The sequence below is a fragment of the Oncorhynchus mykiss genome, chromosome 10, assembly GCF_057628025.1.
Source record: "Oncorhynchus mykiss isolate SJ-2025 chromosome 10, ASM5762802v1, whole genome shotgun sequence".
In the NCBI taxonomy this organism is placed as follows: Eukaryota; Metazoa; Chordata; class Actinopteri; order Salmoniformes; family Salmonidae; genus Oncorhynchus; species Oncorhynchus mykiss.
In genome coordinates this window covers 49,702,795-49,717,579 of record NC_143031.1, presented here as the reverse complement: position 1 = coordinate 49,717,579, position 14,785 = coordinate 49,702,795, and the positions used below count along the sequence as shown (strand labels likewise).

Genomic DNA, 14,785 nt, shown 5'->3' with positions numbered 1-14,785 from the left:
TCATTTACAACATTAACAATGTCATCACTGTATTTCTGATCAATTTGATGTTATTTTAATGGTCAAAAAAATGACCATGACCAAATGGGGGGGGGGGGGGGTTCATCGTTTTCATCGCTTGTACAATCTGTACCTGCTTTACATTACAGATTTAGACAGTGGTCAAGTAAGCAACTGTGGCTATTTGGTCATAATGTAGGCCTACCAGAGTGGCCTACATAAAAATAAAAAAAAAGATAAAATGCATCTCATAACATTTTAACATGGAAATAGAACAGCTATCATTGAGCCTACAGTAGCAGCCAATGTGTTCACCGTAGGCCTTACATCCATGTCTTTTGAAATAGACATTGACATGGCTTGACATTAACCTGTTGATCCACTTGTCCTTCAGACCAGATGAATGAAAATGTTGTTTGACGCAAGAAACATCTTTCCAATATCAAATGTATTATTCCGAGACAAATTATGTAATCCTCTGCCTATTGGCTACTTAGGCTTGACGAAGCTGTCTCAAAATACAACACTGCCTTTACCAGACTCGCTTTTCAAAGATATCTAGACATGTACACAATTTATGCTCTTGTAGGAAGCAATGACAAATTGTCTAACTGGCATAATGACTCACTAACTAGCAAAGGATAGGAACAAATGTGCACACGTGGCGACATGCAGCTCTCGCTTTGATTTCGAAACAAGCACATCTACTGCTCATGCTGTAAACACAGCCCAGTTCAAAGTCAATGGCACAGATCCATGAATGGCAATGGTCTATTTGCATATAGGCCTATTGCAGCTCTGATTGGTTATGCCGCACCAGTCTGTGCGGCATAACCAATCATTATGGCTGTTGTGCATGTCAATGCAATAGAATCCTACTCCAATGCATTCTGCCAACAGAAGTTTTGTTTGTGTGTTGCATTGAAAGTGGATAATATTGCGTTGATTCCATCACAATTCCAATAGTAAAGGGAAACGTTGATAGTGTTAACTAAGGGGGAAAATTCTCCCTCTGAGCTTTGAATATGCTTCTCTGTGCGGGTTGATATTTCTTCTGCCCGGCAGTCCCGGGGGAGCTGTGTGCGGGTGCAGCTTAGAGGGAACATTGATGTTTTTCCTTTCAAGTGAGAACCAATCACAAAATTTGCCTCTTTCCCAAAGCGTTGCCTCAGTCAATGGTCTTTGCTATCCGGCGTCCTTGGGACGTCCCTACCCAATTGAAGTAGAAATGTAAAATGACTACGGTAAGGGTTATGGATAGGGTAGGGGTTAAAGTTAGGGTTTAGCATAGGGCAGTGGCGGTCAGTGCTGTGTAAGATTAGGGAGGCCAAGTGAAAAAACGAACATTTTTTTTAAAATGATCAGCGTTGTCTTATTTCTATTACACCATATTGAATCAGTGTCATTCATATTCCATTCACCCTGTTCAATGTAACATCAATAGGTTTAGGCTACTACATGATACTTGAATTTTCCTTATACCCATTATGAGGTTGCCTACAAATGAAAGTTTATAACGTAGGTGCACACATTTGAGAAACAAATTGAAGTAATCAAGGTGACGGACAGACCGTGACACATTCAATACCGTCTTGCACGCATTTGCCTTCATCTTGCTGATTTGGGGTGTAATCATTAGTCCAAACAGTTGCAAATTAGAGTTTTCATATGGACAAATTCAGTTAGGTTTATCCCTGCTTCGTTTGCTTCCGTTTAAGAAATGCTTTTCAACAGAATCGGAGGAATGAATACACCCTGATCACCCGCACACACAGTTCACTTTCATAGCAGCCACAAACAAACAGCATGCTCACCTTGTTTGTTCTATAATTCCGTCTCGCATCTACACGCTCTCCACCCACCTTTTCCCTTCGCTTGTGGACTTCAGTGCACAATACACCTGCTGTCTGTGACCTTTCCAAGCCAAATCTTCATACCTTAACTGCTAACCGCTACATAGCCTACATCGTTGTCACCATATTGGCTAACATCATAGTTCTAGTAGCTATGTAACCCGCTACAACAAGCAGTTTAGCGGGCCCCAGTTGCAATAAATTTAACAAAACCGAAAGCTTACCTTGACTTGGAAGAGTGCCAGTGTTGGATAACCTTAGCCAGCTAGCTAACATAAATAGCATTCCTGTCTATTGTAGCCCGGGTGTTTGTGTAGGCTAAATTAGCTAGCTGCATTAGCTTACTCTGAAAGTGAACAAAAATCCAATTAAATCTCTCCGCTGCTTCTCTATTCTTTTTTTTAACTGTTCAATTATTGTGTTTTTCTTTTGAGTCAACTACTTGGTTGGTTATTCTTTCAGTACTAGTCATTGACGCTTTGATTGGGTGGACACCATGTCAGTTCATGCTGCAAGAGCTCTGATAGGTTGGAGCACGTCCTCCGGAAGTCTTCATAATTACTGTGTAAGTCTATGGAAGGGTGTGAGAACCATGAGCCATATTTAAATATCTTGAGTTTTGTTTGCGTTTTCTACAATATTGTAAAGAAATGGGGGTGACTGAGACAGGCAATGTAACATCCACAAATAAATATGAATCTTATGAAAATTGTTTTTGTTTTTTTACATGCAGCGTACTTCGTATCATAACTTTCTCTGTAAAGCTTATTTTGTCTATAATTGGTTTCTCTCTCTTCATTGCGAGTGTCCTTTTTTTCCGGCATTATGATATCTGTAACATCCATACCTGTTGTGGATGTGATGAATATTGTTGTGTTAAATCTTAGCTTTTGCATTTAGCGGACCTGGTCCAACCATCTACCAAACACAAATAAATACAGTCTTCTAAATGTGGGTATTCAGATGATGAAACGTAGCTAGTTAGCTAACTAACTATACTGAACAAAAAATCTAAACTCAACATGTAAAATGTTGGTCCCATGTTTCATGAGCAGAAATAAAAGATCCCAGAAATGTTCCATATGCACAAAAAGTTTACTTCTCACATGTTGTGAAAAAAATTGTTTACATCCCTATTAGTGAGCCTTGGTCCTTGGCCAAGATCATCCATTCACCTGACAGGTGTGGCATATCAAGCGGCTGATAAAAAATAAAAAAAATACAAAAAAATAATGATCATTAAACAGGGGCACCTTGTGCTGGGGTACAATAAAAGGCCACTCTAAAATGTGCAGTTTTGTCACAAAGTTTGAGGGAGCGTGCATTTGCCATGCTGACTGGAGGAATGTACACCAAAGCTGTTGCCATGGAATTGAATGTTAATCTACCTTGCCAAAAAAAACGATACCAATATTTAAAATTCTAGCGGCCTTTTTAAGCATTCTAGTACAGGTAAATGGTTACACGGACACAGCGATCTAATTCACTGCATCTCAGTGCAAGAGGCATCACTACAGTCCGTTTGAATACAGGGTGTATCATATACGGTCGTGATTGGGAGTCCCATAGCTTGGCGCACAATTGACCCAGCGTTGTCTGGGTTTGGCCGGGGTAGGCCATCATTGTAAATAAGAATTTGTTCTTCACTGACTTGCCTAGTTAAATAAAGGTTACACACCACACTAACCAAAAAGTTATTTTGTTGGCATTCACGTATGTCCCCGTTACCAGAAAAACGTAATCAAAACCTATTTCTTTCACTTAATTGCTGTGCTGTTTAGTCGTTTCATTCTCAACCAGGATTTCATCATACATGTCAAGCAGTGAATTTTCAGCTCTGTCTGTCCGTGGCCTCTCTTCCTCGGTGCGCACGGTGTCTGTTTCCATCTTGTCCAGCTGTGTATCTAACATTTCACATAAACCCTGTTTGTTGTCTGCATCGAAGTAGAGGTCCTCGTACCTAGCATCGAGCATGGTGGCGACACAGTAAAGAGAGAGTGCCACTGAATTGCTTGTTCACAGCATGTGTCGGTAGTTGTGTTGAGCAGGCGTTTCAATGCCATGACAGAGGGTATCACGTCTGCTGCAGGCGCAGTTGATGAGCTTATTTCTCCAGTTAGTTGTTAGAATGGAGCTAGCTAGTGTGTTCGTGTTTCAAACATGTTCTCAAATGACATTGAAATGGCAGCAGCGGTATGACAACCAGCACATTCATGAGTATGAAATACGACTTTCCTCAGTACGAAATCCTCGACGACCCGCTGTGCTGTCAGACTCGGCATGCTCATGGGGCTGATATTGCTGGTCCAAATGTCAGTCGTGAAGCTAATAGCAGTGACGCTTTTACTGTGTATCTCCGGTAGGGAAACGTCTGAAAAATAGCGCACTTGGTTGTGTGTACCGGTGCTCGACCAGTCGGCGAAAGCCAACATCACCCACGACAGAGAACGGTTGATTGTCAAGGGCAATGAATTCCATTATCTTGGCAGTAATGGATTTCGCCTTTGAGTTGTCTCGCTGAAATGTTCTCTCTCTTTCAAATGACTGCTTGACTTGTTGACTGCTCGATCCACGCAGCAGACATTGTGGGCTAGGTTAGGAATGCTTTGTGGCACGTGTAGCGCAAAATTTTACGTGGCGTCATTACGTCATGTACCTACATTTTATATAGGTATGCACTTCAAGTTTGACATTGGTTTTGGCATTTTTTTTTTGTTGCTAATATCGTCCGTTTCCGATATATCGTGCATCCCTCATTTCTCTACCTTAAGCTGCCTCCAACCTTGTTTTAGAGAATTTGGCAGTATATCCTGCCGGCCTCACAACCGCAGACCACATGTACCCACGTAAGCCCAGGACCTCCACATCCGGCTTCTTCACCTGCGGGGATCGTCTGAGACCAGCCACCCGGACAGCTGATAAAACTGTGGAGTATTTCTGTCTGTAATAAAGCCCTTTTGTGGGAAAACATTCTGATTGCCTGGGCCTGGCTCCTCAGTGGGTGGGCCTATGCCCTCCCAGGCCCACCCATTGCTGCGCCCCTGCCCAGTTATTTGAAATCCACAGATCAGGGGCTAATACATTTTTTTTCCTATTGTTTGATTTCCTGTAACCCAGTAAAATCGTTAACGTTGTTGCATGTTGCATTTTATATTTTTCTTCAGTATAGATTGTCATTTTGCTCTGTTTTTACAGCTTTTGGGGGGAGATTTTTTTGTTGTTGCAACCATAAAATTGCAGGATTTTTTTCCTGACTACCACCCCCCAGAGCATGGGGAAGTGTGTCTGCCTCGTGAAGCAGCGGCAGGTGTGCGAGACAACTTTACAAGCATCATACCATATGTACCAGTGAATCACTGTGACATGAAATACGAGTGATGGCGTAATCGCTACGTAAAAAGGTTATGTCGGTGTTTAAATTACGTTAACGTGCAGTCATATTAAAGTCAAGATTGTTCAATAAGCAGCGTTCGATACGGGAGGGGATTGATTGTCTGCTATAACCAAGAAGCTTCATCTTGCAAGCTAGCCACTTAGCTAGCAAGTTAAACCAATTGCATGGCTGGAGATTTATTTGGCACATCTTATCAGTGTTTCCCAAAGGGGTGCACATTTTGGTTTTTGCTGTGTAGTGTTAAGGCAAACACCAAAACGTGCGTCCCGAGGACCGAGTTTGGGTAACACTGTCTTAGTTAACGTATGGTTATATTAGATAGCACAGCTTTATTAGTTTAGTGACAACCAAATGTAATTTGCTGGGTCATTTTTACCAAATGCGCTGTTGAAAATTGTGTTTTACCGGAGTAGTCACTTCCAACTGCTGGTTGGGGTTTTCAATCATTCAGATTTGATTTAAATTGTTCACCATAAGAAGTAGTTTTGGTGGTTTTGCTTTAAACAGTCAGTGTACTTGGTCATTTTTTTCATGAACAGGGTAATGTCAAAGGACGGCAATCATTTTTGCCAGCTGCGCATGGTCGCATACATTCATTGGTCGGAGCGGGAAAACCTCTCTGTGAAACGGTCTAAACCAATCACTTTTGATATGGGTAAAATCCAAAGCCGCGTTATATTAATTGGCAAAATTCCATGCTAATTCTAAAGATTAATATTGACACATTAATAGTTGAAAAACAATTTTAATCTAGAAAAATGCCAAGTTAATCAGTGGGTGATTTCAAATAAGTGGGGGGAGAAAATTGTCCCCAACCCTAAGCTGATAAAGATGCTCAGTCTGCCCTATGGCTCAGCTCAGGTGGCCACACAGACACACACAGACACACACAGACACACACAGACACACACAGACACACACAGACACACACAGACACACACAGACACACACAGACACACACAGACACACACACACACAGACACAGAGAGAGAGAGAGAGGGCCACTCAGCTTAGAGAATTCATCTCAGCCAGATCCAGCTCCTGAGCTCCCATCAGCAGATATTAATGGAAAATGAATGTGTTCATGCAAAAAATGTGAGTATCGAACCGGCATCATTTGAGCCCAAATGGTTTTCCATATGTGCTTCATGCTTTATTTCTCCAACAATATTTATTGAGTATACATTCCCCCAGCGATACTATAGACACACATCAAAAGTCAAATGTATATTTTGTTTGTCCATTCTGTGAGACATTAATGACCATGACGCTGGAATCGCCTTCATTATAATGCATGGTTTCACTCAACGATATTCCTCTTCTTGGTAGTTAAACAGAGCAGTGAAATATTTTTGCATTTATATGTTCTGGCTTTGTGTGTGCGTGTGTGTGAAAGAGACAAAATTAGGGAAGAACATTTTAAATTAGTAGCCTATTGAATTATGATTCCTTCCACCTCCATTCCTTCCACGAAGGTGATTTGCGTTTATTGTCATGCAGGTCGGATTCTCTTGCCGTTTTCTTTTCCATATGCCTTTCTCGCTCGCTCACTCACTCACGCCACACCTTTCCTAAACAACATGCTTCCTTGCTGTGAATAGTGAGCCCATACAGTACGTCTTTCCATATGTGCTGAAGGATTTAGGTTACCTCGTACAAAATAGGAAATACTGTATAACTTTGACTATAAATAACCAACTTAGAAGTACACTATATATATATTACGCACGCACACACGCACGTATGTGGACACCCTTTCAAATTTGTGGATTTGGCTATTTCAGCCACACCCTTTGCTGACAGGTGTATACAATCGAGGACGCAGCCATGCAATCACCAGAGAGAAATGCAGTACAGGCCATTCAACTGCCTAAAGAGCTCAGTGACTTTCAATGTGGCACCAAGTCAGTTTGTCTAATTTTTGCCCTGCTAGAGCTGCCCCAGTCATCTCTAAGTGCTGTATTGTGAAGTTGAAACGTCTAGGAGCAACAGCGACTTACCCGCGAAGTGTTAGGCCACACAAGCTCACAGAATGGTACTGCCGAGTTTCTTATTTGTTTCATAGATAAATGCCTCATATCCTGAAACCAAGGACAAAGCAATCAGACATTACCATCAGAGCTGGTGACAGATGGCGTCAGCTGTGAGTTCTGACTGCTGTCCAGAGTGGTTTTGTTATTGTTGGCTGTGTGTGGCTGTTCCCCTTCTCACCTCCGAAGTGTTACGTTACTCTAGAAATGACAGATGCCAACCCAAAATAAAGGGGTCCTAGCCCTGAACAGCTGAAATAACCTTCGGCATGCTACCCGTACCCCCCCCCCCCCCCCTCTCTCCCCATGGAATATAAGTATGTTTTTTTAATCTGCTCACGCTCACTGTCATTTGGCATGTTCGATGGAAAGTTGTCACTATGGGGAGGCATGCTGGCTGTCAGCAGGTCAGGCAGATGAGACCTTGTGGTCCCAGTAAATTGCCAGGGACGTGGACCATCCCATAACCTTTTCACTGGGACAAGCGTGGTCATTGGCAAAGACCGTTTGTTCCAAGACTGGAGTTTTGAAGTGATGGATGTTATCATTTTAAATAGAACCCATCCCATATGGGTTTCTATCATAACAGGAAAATGGCACGTTTTACTTCAAAACCTGGTTTACAGATGGGAGTTTTTGGTTACCCAGTTAGCCCTTTCAAACTCTGTATTGTGATCTGCCCAGTAACCATTAACCACATGTCCAACATGAGTGTGTGTTGGTAGAGTTATGTAAGTGAGCAGTATTGTTCTAGAGCGAGAGGGCGAGATTAGCCAGCAGCGTCTGTGATTTTGCCATTAGTTTGTGCTAATTTAGTTAGCTTTCTGATAAGAGACCCAATGGACTTGCATATTTAGCGCCCCCTTGTGTGCTATGTAGGTAATACCGTAAATCCCGGGATGAGAGGACATGAACAATATGAAAATATGGATACCGCCCAAGCCTATTTAACAGAATTTTAAGGCAGAATTGCAATGTTGCAATGCTGTTAGTGGAAAATAAATACACCACGTGACCAAAAATATGTGGACACCTGCTTGTCATTCCAAAATCATAAGCATTAATATGGAGTTGGTCCCTCCTTTCCTGTTATAACATGCTGAAACAGAAATTGGCCTGTCACAAACTTACCTCAAAGTTGTAAGCACAGAATCGCCTAGAATGTAATTGTATGCTGTAGTGTTAAGATTTCCCTTCACTGGGCCAAGCCCAAACCATGAAAAACAGCCCCAGACCATTATTCCTCCTCCACCAAACTTTACAGCAGGCACTATATATTTGGGCAGGTAGCTCTCTCCTGGCTTCCGCCAAACCCAGATTCGTCCGTTGGACTGCCAGATAGTGAAGCATGATGCATCACTCCAGTGAACGCGTTTCCACTGCTCCAGAGTCCAATGGCGGCAAGCTTTACATCACTCCAGCCGACACTTGGCTTTGCGCATGGTGATCTTAGGAATGTGCGGCTGCTCGACCATGGAAACCCATTTCATGATGCTCCTGACGAACAGCTCTTGTGTTGACTTTGCTCCAGAGGCAGTTTGGAACTCGGTAGTGAATGTTGCAACCGAGGACAGATCATGTTTACGAGCTACGTGCTTCAGCACTCGGCGGTCCTGTTCTGTGTCTTAACACTTCATGGTTGGGCCGTTGTTGCTCCTAGAAATTTGACGTACTGACTTGTTGGAAAGGTGGCATCCTATGACGGTGCCACTTTGAAAGTCCCTGAGCTCTTCAGCATGAGCCATTCTACTGCCAAAGTTTGTCTTTGGACATTGCATGGCTGTGTGCTTGATTTTTATACATCTGTCAGCAATGGGTGTGGCTGAAATATCCAAATACACTAATTTGAAGGGGTGTCCACATACTTCTGTATATAGTTTACCATGCCCAGGTCATTCACTCGCCCCCAACTGTTCTCCAATCTGGCGGCATCAAATCAAATGTATTTATATAGCCCTTCGTACATCAGCTGATATCTCAAAGCGCTGTACAGAAACCCAGCCTAAAACAGCAAGCAATGCAGGTGTAGAAGCACGGTGGCTAGGAAAAACTCCCTAGAAAGGCCAAAACCTAGGAAGAAACCTAGAGAGGAACCAGGCTATGTGGGGTGGCCAGTCCTCTTCTGGCTGTGCCGGGTGGAGATTATAACAGAACATGGCCAAGATGTTCAAATGTTCATAAATGACCAGCATGGTCAAATAATAATAACCACTGGCAGAACCGTTGAAACTGGAGCAGCAGCACGGCCAGGTGGACTGGGGACAGCAAGGAGTTATCATGTCAGGTAGTCCTGAGGCATGGTCCTAGGGCTCAGGTCCTCCGAGAGAGAGAAAGAGCGAGCATACTTAAATTCACACAGGACACCGGATAGGACAGGAGAAGTACTCCAGATGTAACAAACTGACCCTAGCCCCCCAAACTACTGCAGCATAAATACTGGAGGCTGAGACAGGAGGGGTCAGGAGACACTGTGGCCCCATCCGATGACACCCCCGGACAGGGCCAAACAGGAAGGATATAACCCCACCCACTTTGCCAAAGCACAAATCATTGATAAGGCACACGCCCTGGCTGCTCTCCCGGTGGTACAATCTCCTTGTAGAAAAATGGGCAATATTTGGAGCCACAGATTCAAACAAGACCAAATGCCACATTTCCATGGGAGAAAGGGCGGCAGATAGCCTTGTGGTTAGAGCGTTGGGCCAGTAACCGAAAGGATGCTGCATCGAATCCCCAAGCTGGCAAGGTAAAAATCTGTCGTTCTGTCTCTGAAGGTAAGTAGTTAACCCACCGCTCTCTCTCTTTCCATGAGACTGACGAGGTGAATCCAGGTGAAAGCTATGATCCCTTATTGATGTCAATTATTAAATCCACTTCAAATCAGTGTAGATGAAGGGTAGGAGAGGTTAAAGAAGGATTTTTAAGCCTTGAGACAGTGTTCAACACCATAGTGCCCTCAAAGCTCATCACTAAGATAAGGATCCTGGGACTAAACACCTCCCTCTGCAACTGGATCCTAGACTTCCTGATGGGCCGCTCCCTAGGTGGTCAAAGTAGGTAAAAACACGTCCGCCACACTGATCCTCAACACGGGGTGTGTGTGCTCAGTCCCCTCCACTACTCCCTGTTTACTCATGACTGCACGACTACAACACCATCATTAAGTTTGACACAACACTGGTAGGCCTGATCACCAACAACGATGAGACGGCCTGTAGGGAGGAGGTCAGAGACCTGGCTGTGTGGTACCAGGACAACAACCTTTCCCTCAACGTGATCAAGACATGGTTGTGGACTACAGTAAAAGGAGGATCGAGCACGCCCCCATTCTCATCGACGGGGCTGCAGTTGCGGAGGGTAAAAGCTTCAAGTTCCTTGGTTCCCACATCACCAACAAAATATCATGGTCCAAGCACACCAAGATAGTCTTGAAGAGGGCGTGACAAAACCTATTCTCTCTCAGGAGGCTGAAAAGATTTGACATGGGTCATCAGATCCTCAAAAGGTTCTACAGCTGCACCATCGAGTGAATCCTGACTGGTTGCATCACTGCCTGGTATGGCAACTGCTCGGCCTCTGACCGCAAGGCACTACAGAGGGTAGCGCGTACGGCCCAATACATCACTGGGGCCAAGCTTCCCGCCATCCAGGACCTCTATACAAGGCCCTAAAAACTGTTAGTTATAGACTGTTCTCTCTGCTACCGCACGGCAAGCGGTTTCGGAGCACCAAGTCTAGGTCCAACGGGCTGCAGCTAACAGCTTATCAAAAGGCTACCCAGACCCCTCTTTTACACTGTTTATCTATGCATTAGCCACTTTAGCTCTACCTACATGTACATTTTACCTCAATTTCCTCAACTAACTCGTACCCCCTGTATATAGACTTTCAACTCCCTCCAAAGATTTTCTATGGGGCTGAGACCTAGAGACTGGCTAGGCCACTCCAGGACCTTGAAATGCTTCTTACGAAGCCACTCCTTCGTTGCCCGGGCGATGTGTTTGGGATCATTGTCATGCTGAAAGACCCAGCCACGTTTCATCTTCAATGCCCTTGCTGTTGGAGGTTTTCACTCAAAATCTCACGTTACATGGCCCCATTCATTCTTTCCTTTACACGGATCAGTCGTCCTGGTCCCTTTGCAGAAAAACAGCCCCAAAGCATGATGTTTCCACCCCCATGCTTCACAGTAGGTATGGTGTTCTTTGGATGCAACTCAGCATTTTTTGTCCTCCAAACACGACGAGTTGAGTTTTTACCAAAAAGTTCTATTTTGGTTTCATCTGACCATATGACATTCTCCCAATCTTCTTCTGGATCATCCAAATGCTCTCTAGCAAACTTCAGAAGGACCTGGACATGTACTGGCTTAAGCGGCGGGACACGTCTGGCACTGCAGGATTTGAGTCCCTGGCGGCGCAGTGTGTTACTGATGGTAGGCGTTGTTACTTTGGTCCCAGCTCTCTGCAGGTCATTCACTAGGTCCCCCCGTGTGGTTCTGGGATTTTTGCTCACCGTTCTTGTGATCATTTTGACCCCACGGAGTGAGATCTTGCGTGGAGCCCCAGATCGAGGGAGATTATCAGTGGTCTTGTATGTCTTCCATTTCCTAATAATTGCTCCCACAGTTGATTTCTTTGAACCAAGCTGCTTACCTATTGCAGATTGTCTTCCCAGCCTGGTGCAGGTCTACAATTTTGTTTCTGGTGTCCTTTGACAGCTCTTTGGTCTTGGCCATAGTGGAGTTTGGAGTGTGACTGTTTGAGGTTGTGGACAGGTGTCTTTTATACTGATAACAAGTTCAAACAGGTGCCATTAATACAGGTAATGAGTGGAGGACAGAGGAGCCTCTTAAAGAAGAAGTTACAGGTCTGTGAGAGCCAGAAATCTTGCTTGTTTGTAGGTGACCAAATACTTATTTTTCCACCATAATTTGCAAATAAATTCATAAAAAATCCTACAATATGATTTTCTGGATTTTTTTTCTCATTTTGTCTGTCATTGTTGAAATGTACCTATGATGAAAATTACAGGCCTCATCTTTTTAAGTGGGAGAACTTGCACAATTGGTGGCTGACAATACTTTTTTGCCCCACTGTATATACATTTACAAAATAACACTTTCAATATTTGGAAGACCCTCCAGTCCTCTACACAATATTGTGCTGCTGATGCCAGGTGCCATAGCAGTCTCTTTCTGCTGTAAAGCAGAGGGTCACCAAGCATGTGGTGCAGGTGATGGGGGACTTCATTTTGCAATTAACACAGCGACGCCTCCATGCTGTGCTCTTTTGGCCCTGAGGCACATCCATGCCTGCAAAAATAAATTTGGGCAGATGAACACCACTTGTGGCAGGAGCTGGATGAACCAGCTTCAGTGGGGGATGGACACCTTGGCACTGGGGGCTCCCATTCGGAGTCAGTGTCACTGTGAAAGAAAATGTTCAGTTAGAATAGTTTCACATGAGCCCTGTATCAACAGGTATAATAAATAGATATATATAGAGCACAGGGAACATAAGGTTGAATATATTATTATAGACCTGCTAGATCTACCGTCTCATTTATATTATGACAGACCAGCTAGATCTATTGTCTTTATTATATTACAACAGACCAGCTGTATCTACTGTCTCCATTTCACTTTGGCCATTGTTGTGGGCCTGCCCTCCCCTCAACAGCCTCAAATAGGCTATTTCATTTCACAAATAATATTTTATATTATTAATTTCAAACAGCGGCATTGGCATGAGAAAAACTTACCAGTCCAAAACGATGTCCTCTCTGTTCAAAAAATATTCCTCCATTTGGGAATCGCTAAATTAATCGTCCTCCAACAATGTATCTCATTTTCCCGATCAATTTCTTCTCAAAATTGTGTGTACATCTGTATATCTAGACTTAGATTTCACTTTCCCTGACTTAGTCATAGTTTCCTGTGTGTATCAAGCTGTATCTACTGTCTCCATTTCACTATGGCCATTGTTGTGGGGTATTTCATTTCACAAATAATATTTTATATGATTAATTTCAAACAGCGGCATTGGCATGAGAGAAACTCACCAGTCCAAAACGATGTCCTCTACCCAAAGGACAACCAGCAAACTTGAAACAACTGTGGTTGTCATTGGAGTCAACATGGGCCATTATCCCTGTGGAACGCTTCCGACACCTTGAAGAGTCCATGCCCAGACGAATTTAGGTTATTCTAAGCTCGAAAGGGGGGAGATGCAACTCCATGTTATTAAGGTGTTCTTAATGTTTTGTACACTTGGTGTATATGTTGAGGTAATATCAGATTGATTGGTTCCAGCAAACTACTAGCTAGCACTATCAGACCACTACTTATGACAGAACTTTGACTATGACCCTGTTGACATGGCTGTGGGAGTCCACTGAAAACTTTCGAAACGTCTTGGTTTTTGGGGCGAGGCTGAAACCATGATTTGGTCTGGCAGTAAAGTGCATTATCCCCATGATTCCTTTAATGAACGTGTCTGCCCTGCCCCTGGGCCTGTTTCGCTGGGGCCTGCTGCTGTGAGGGAGCAATCTGCTTGATGTGCACTCTGGAGAGAGGGGGAAAAAAGCTTCTGATTCTATAACATTTCAAAATCCAATTGCGGGAAATGCACGTCTTTTGGAAGACACTGTTCTCAGTTTTCTGTGGGTATATACTTTTCTATTTGTCATTTCTTAATATTGTTCGCCTCAATAGCAACTATTTTTAAAACCAAGATATTTAAGATACGAAATGCGCAATTGCACATCGGCCATTGCGATTGCACGTTGGCCATTAAATGTACTGTTAAATTCAATTAAGACATGATTACTAGCAGTGGGTGTTATATTTAGTGTTAGTGATCTAGCTAATGTATTTAGTTTTCACTTCCACGTGGTGAATTGGCCACAAAATAACTTTGCCTATGATATTACTGCACATAAAGATGTATGCAAATTCTTCACTATTGAACAACAAAATCTATAAAATTCTGGAGCCCTATTTCAACAGTCAAATATAATAACAATGCCCTATTGTCAACCCACAATTCATGACAACCACTGGATTCGGTTGCACATCAAAATATGTTGAGTCATGCATGTTGGATGAAATGGCTTATTTCAAGGAATAGCCTACGGTCTCAGTCTTACACCATCTAAAGCACTGTGAATTACTTTGTAAGGTAAACGATCACAAATGTTTTCTATTGTGTGACGCCGTGGAAAAAAAGTTGGTGTGACCAAATCGTGGGCTGGTGCCACCAACTGAAAGTTTGTGACACGAGGGGAAAATGTTAGTCTGGAGCCTGTCAATACGTTTTGTGGGGAGGACTAGGCTATGTATGTTTGTGCACATGGAACTCTGTGATTTATGTTTACTATAGGTTCCTGAGGCAATAAAAATGTGACTCATTAAATGGCATTTCGTTTACTAAAATGGCCAACTTTCTTTCATCGTTTTGACACTAACTAGACTAAATCATTATTCAACTAACAAAAATGTGACTAAG

The 14,785-nt window shown here is 43.2% G+C and overlaps 1 protein-coding gene across 1 annotated transcript in view; it reads left to right on the top strand.

Annotated features, from left to right (window-relative positions):
- The window catches only part of LOC110534188 (bifunctional heparan sulfate N-deacetylase/N-sulfotransferase 1), a 106,322-nt gene that overhangs the window by 17,960 nt on the left and 73,577 nt on the right, over positions 1–14,785 (top strand). The gene's annotated exons all lie outside the window — the stretch shown is intronic.